The sequence below is a fragment of the Epinephelus moara genome, chromosome 14 (genome assembly GCF_006386435.1).
Source record: "Epinephelus moara isolate mb chromosome 14, YSFRI_EMoa_1.0, whole genome shotgun sequence".
Classification (NCBI taxonomy): domain Eukaryota; kingdom Metazoa; phylum Chordata; class Actinopteri; order Perciformes; family Serranidae; genus Epinephelus; species Epinephelus moara.
The window spans coordinates 8,471,655-8,477,939 of NC_065519.1; the positions used below are offsets into that span (position 1 = coordinate 8,471,655).

General features: G+C 43.6%; 1 protein-coding gene across 4 annotated transcripts in view; it reads right to left on the reverse strand.

Annotated features, from left to right (window-relative positions):
* The window catches only part of slc8a3 (solute carrier family 8 member 3), a 178,572-nt gene extending 174,011 nt beyond the window's left edge, over positions 1 to 4,561 (reverse strand). For 2 of the 4 annotated variants that reach the window (XM_050062894.1, XM_050062893.1), the window contains exon 1: positions 3,590 to 4,561. The gene's annotated coding sequence lies outside the window, so the exon portion shown is untranslated. The remainder of the gene's footprint in view (positions 1 to 3,589) is intronic. The other 2 variants (XM_050062896.1, XM_050062895.1) reach the window with 2 other exon arrangements.
* Between the last annotated feature and the right edge of the window lie 1,724 nt (positions 4,562 to 6,285).

Genomic DNA, 6,285 nt, shown 5'->3' on the forward strand with positions numbered 1-6,285 from the left:
CTAGCTAACCCTACACTTTTCAGGGTCTGATTTTGGTTTTGGAACAGGGAAGAAACGTATATCTTTATCCAACCTCTCCAGGTAATGAGTATCATTAATACACGACGTGCCCCAGGCACAACATTTAGCTCCAAATCCACAAAACCAGCCTGAAAATGAAGGAAATCTGAGTCAATGGAGCACAGCTGAGTTGTCGGACCCTGGTCTGAGCCGGACTGATGCTACGTTATGATTGGCCAGTCTGCGTCTGTGGGCGGGACTTCAAAGGGTCAATTCCCATAATGCGTCTCCATGTTGTGGTGCATTGGACCCTCCCTGACTGGTAAATGCCCACTACACATTGCCAGTTCCAGAACCTTTGAAGACATAATACAACTGTTACAACAAGGCTAAATAGTGCTTGCTGTGATAAGAAAACTGAACTTCATGACTGCCCCTTTAAAAAAAACTTAACGTTAAAAAAATGTTGCCATTAGAGCGAGTAGGAATGGACTGATTGATTGACTGACTGAAAAGCCATTTAAAAGACACATCACAGAGTCTATAGGCAGTAATGTACAGCTTATTTTACATTTAAGCTCTGTGACGGACGGTTCAGGTGTGTGACCTCACAAGGATTTAGTATTTTAAATATTGATTTCCCATCACGACACAAAGTGTACTGGGCGCTGTCAGCGTTACAGAATGAACGATTCCATTTCTCCATGTGTACCAACATTAGAGCCGTGACCCCCAAATTAGGAGCTACACAAAACAATTTGCATACTAATTACTGTTTTAAGGATTGCATTTTGCATTGTGAATGTAGACGAGGACTGTCGCCGCAGTTTAATCAAGACTGTTCAGCTGCCACCGAAAAGTATTAAAAATCAACTGAAAGTTGTTCATGAGAGCTGCACGGCAACTTAAAGAGCCATACTGCAACTGACATCATCTAAATTAAGGGTGAAGTTCAGCTTTGACATATTCCAATTAAGTCCAACGCTGACCTCTTCAACCACAAAGAGTTGAGGGTGAACCCACTTAAACTCCATTTACACAACTTTTAACCACTTTTTTAAAGAAAATATGAGGAAGTGGATATTTAATAAATCAAATATCACAGAATCTTTAATTTAATGCCGCAATATTTTTTATGTTATTACAGTATGTGACAACTATCGAGGATGTAAAGCAGGACTGCTGATATTATAAAGTTTAGAAAAAGTCAATATTTCAGCCATGGAAAAATACACAGTGAAAATCCCAAAATATATTTTCACATTGATGCTACAATTTATTAATAAACTGCATCTCACAGCTAATAAAGTTAAATAATTCACTTCAGTTAAAGTAGTAATACCACAGTGTAGAAATACTCCATTACAAGTAAAATTACCAAGTATTATCACAAATACTGGCGTCTGACGCCGCAAGTCACTGCCCAAGCACCGGATTTTGTCGGCTTCGGAGTGAGACTGGGCTCAATGGTTAGAACTTGACATGGCGTCCCAGAACGTTAACAATGAGCACACCCAGGGTACCTTGCACATCGTATGTGGACGTGGAAAGTCCATGACCAAACATTGAAATGTGACGAGGTCGGAGAGAGAATGTGTTTAGATATCAGTGTCATCGGAAGAAGTTGTTATACATCAGCATATCGGATATCGGCAAAAAATCAAATATGGTGCATCCCTGATTTGACATCTTATCTTATACGCAGCACTCATAAATGTGCCATATTTGCATTCTTCTTCTTGTGAGTTTGCAAATTTATATATGTTATATCACTTTTGCCATTATACATCGACATTTGGACATCGGGAAAAAATCCAATATTATGCATCCCTAACTATTACCAAGATTAATTTCATTTTTAATTGTATAAAATGTGTCCAAATCATCTGAATAACTGAGTAAATAAAATGAGTTAGGAAGAAAATAATGTATCGCAGACTTTAATGACTTTTGGTATGAGGGAGGAACCTACGTGATCGATTAATCACTTAAGTTTTTTTGTTTTGTTTTTTAGCAGAAAAATGTCCAAAAAAATCTCAGGTTACAGTTTGTTTACATCAGATATTAAACTACAAATCTTTGTGTTCTGGACTGAGGCTCAGACCAGACAAGCAATTTGAATTAATCCACCCTGACAGTGGGAAATTGTGATTTTTTTGGCGCATTTTTAATTTTTTTATTTTTTGGAACTTTTTGGATCAAACGATTAACTGATTAATCCATAAAATAAACACCAAAAAAATTCTCAGGTTCCAGTTTGTTTACTGCTGAAATTAATCTAACAATCTTTGAGCTCTGGGCTGATGCTCAGACCAAACAAGCAACTTGAATGAATCAACCCTGACATTTGGAAATTGTGATTTTTTTTTGTTGAATATTATTGATGGTTTCTGGAACTTCTTGGATCAAATGATTAACTGATTAATCGAGAAAATATATGCCCAAAATGCTCTGGTTACAGTTTGTTTACTTCTGATATTAAACTACAGATCTTTGTGTTCTGGACTGATGCTCAGACCAGACAAGCAATTTGAACAAATCGTGATTTTTTTGGTGTATTTGATGTTTTGCTGGAACTTCTTGGATCAAATGATTAACCGATTTATCGATATAATAACACAGACAGCTGCAGCCCTGCTCAGTCTAACTCCAGATGACTTCCATCTCTCAGATAGTGGATTTAAACGAGTATAATCAACCTCAGTGTTTGATTTCGTGCATCGTGATCACCACCCTGTTCTCCTGCCTGACTGATGCAGACAGCATTATGGCTGAGACAGTTGCTGAGAGCAGAGAGCGGCTGCTCTGCTCTCAGATCTCTTTCCCCTTTCTCTATTTTGGGAAGAGGGGTCTTGTTTAAGGAGGCTATTTGAGATGCGCGTAAACATGGACTCAGCAGACACACGGAGAGCCTCAGCTGTTGCTGATTAATCATCATAAGGGCCCGTTTTCCTTCACTATGCCGGTGTCAGTGCTACCTGAAGGGGGGAATCCCTGCTGGAGCACCCATAGGCCTGCACCATAACTTATAGGGAGCATGCAGGCCTGTACGTGGGGAGATGCACAGAGGATACACGAGCCTCTAACACCCATCACTGACCTCAGGGAACACTTGTCTCCAAACTCCAAACAGGCCGTGCAGGAGAAGCCAAACGCACAGAAAGATTCACATATTAAAAAACTGGAAATCCAGGTGTTCATCCAATCAGCAGCAGGAAGGGCTCGCCAGGATGTAACAACCGGTATCCGATATTTGCGTTGACAGGCGCCAATTATTTTAATGGCACACCCATTAGACAGTATCACGAATCCATTTCAGCCAGTTGCAATGGATCATATCTGCACGGTGATGGGGAGCAATGGGAGCAGATAGGCAGGTTAAAAACCTGGGCAGGATGAAGCGCTCCGGAGTGACGGACCACATCACATCACTTAATGTGGCTCAATTTGCAGCCACACGGATCCTGAAATAATCTGGGCACTATAATGTGGCACATATTGAACTATGTGATCCATGCACGCCGGGTTGCATCACTAATAACACACTGATCATTTAATATCTGAGTTTGCATCATGCGTTATTCATTACCTGGATTTGTATTCCGGGGAGTTTATGTAGAAACTGCGAAATAGCTCCTGTCCGCCCCCTTTATTATTATTATTGTTATTATAGTGCCGCTCCGATCACCTCCTCAACAGTCCCTGTGTTATCTCGCTGGACTCAAACGTGCTCCTCGGACCAAAATCCCCCGGTGAAGCCACTGTGTCGTCCTCGTGCACGCAGAGCCAGGTCCCCAGCCTGCACGGTATTGGCGTTTGGATCAAACCGGCCAGAGGTGATCGCCTTTCGTCCTCTCCTGCCTTGGCGCCCTCCTCCCCAGATCCTCCCTGTCTGACGGATTGACCGGGTCGCAGAGCTGTCAATGACAAGGGAGGAGGAGGAGGAGGGTGGAGGTGGAGGTGGTGGTGGTGGAAGGGGGGGTCTGTATTTTAAGATTGGAGATGGATCTTCTGAGCCCTGTCCGCACGGCTCTCCCTCCTCCTGCAAGCCGTGAATCAGCGCTCTCCTCCTCCCCCTCTCTCCGCTGCGTTAGCGCAGGAAATCTGTGATGTCGCTCCTGTAGGTAGGCTCTGCCGCCGAGCTGCTCTCTCCCGGCTCCTCTCCTCTACACGAACGGCACACCGCAATTAATATTAAACACCGTCTTACATTAGAAACGCGCTCAGCTGTGCATTTAAGTTCCCGAGGCTGTCAGCTGGACTTTGCGCACCATCGGAATGAGCACGGTGCGTCTCCTCCGCGCTGACTCAGTTTCTGGAGCTCCCGATGATCGCCGGAGTTGAGAGCTTTATCTAGAAATTGTCATCCTCGGATGGTTATTGTTATTAATATTTGGCCTGTTCTCACGCGGTGGAGGTGTGAAATGGTTGCGCCCTACAGCCCTCCGCCCCCCATTTTTTTAAAAGTCACACAGACAGGCTCGGTTAGGCGCGCAACTACGTCACCATCGGCTGAGAGAAGAAACCTGCACCACAAAGCATGAATATCATCCAGGCCCACAGCCCACCATGACAAGTGTTCACAGCAGGAGGGAGGAGGGGAGAGCTGATAATTAAGGTATCACACACTATTTTACCTCTACAAACCCCAGTGTGTGTGTGTGTGTGTGTGTGTGTGTGTGTGTGTGTGTGTGTGTGTGTGTGCGCCCTGATGGTCACGTGCTGCTAAATCAAGACGCAAAAATAAGAGTGACGGCAGAGAGATGATCACTGAGTCACTGACATTTGTTCTGGCCACACACACACACACACACACACACACACACACACACACACACACACACACAGTAAAGGCTTTATAAGAGATGGAGTAATGATGTAACTCTTCCTCTGCCAACTTTACAGCTGCAGTAACACAAATGTTTGCAGCTTAATAACCATGATATTGTATTATTAAAATGTGCACACAAACAGACACCATGTGCAAACTCAACACACTCTCACTCCGACCTCCTCACAAAGACGTTTGGTACATGCAAGGGACCCTGGGTGTGTTGGTTGGTGACGTTCTGGGACGTCGTGTCAAGTTTTGCCTGTTTCATGCATTGTCTTCTTTCAAAATACACTTCTGTTTGCACAGGAAATGTACTATTTACATGCAGTCTCTATTAGAATAAACGCACTACATCAGTACAATAACACAAATCGACATTTTTATTCCGCCAACAACTAATGCATGTGGTTGGGTTTAGGAAAAAAGAACAGGGTTTGACACCGTTCTCCCGGGTGTTTACTGGACCCATCCACCACGGCTCCTACCCACCCTACTTGGACTTTCACTGCCTTAACTTTAGTTCTTATCCTGCCGTCTTTCCCCCTGATGTTGCCGCATGCTGTTAAACTATAGCTTCAACCAGTCGCGTATCATGCAACATTAAAGGATGGCTTTTTTCGTCAGTGTCTGACGCCGCAAGTCACTGCCCAAGCGCCGAATTTCGACGACTTTGGATTGAGACCAGGTTGGCAAACTCACATGAAGATGCAAATATGGCACATTTATGAGTGCTGCATATAAGATAAGCTTATCAAGACACTAATATCAGATCAAGTCCATACCAAGAGGAGTGTCAATGAGGGATGCACAATATTTGATTGTTTGCCGATATCTGATATTTGGCCAATAACTGATACCAATATCGCAACACATTCTCAATCTGACCTCGTCACATATTGACGTTCAGTCATGGACTTTCCATGTCCACATACGATGTGAAAGGTACCCTGGGTGTGTTGGTTGTTGACTTTCTGGGACGCAGTGTCAAGTTCTGCCTGACGAGCCTGGTCTCACTCCGAAGTCATCCAAATCCGGCGCTTAGGCAGTGACTTGTGGCATCAGACACCAATGAAAAAAGGCGTCCTTTAACATCAGTAGAATACGTCGACGTCATAGATTAACGGGGCTCCGTGGAGTCAGGGGGAAACAGGACAAGAACAAAAGTTAAGGCAGCAGAAGTCTGACTAGAGTGGGTTGAAGCGGTGGTGGATGGGTCCAACAAACACAGACTTTCGCCCCAGAGAGCGGTTTCTATGTCCTGTAAGATTCTAAAGCCAAACCCCGTTCTTTTTTCCTAAACCTAACTACGTGTTAGTTGTTGGAGGAAGAAAAAAGTTCGCAGTACTGTAGTTTATTTCCAAAGAGACTTTTTGTAACGTTAAATTTCCTGTGCAAACAGAAGTGTATTTTGAAAGAAGACAATGCATGTAACAGGCAGAACTTGACACAAC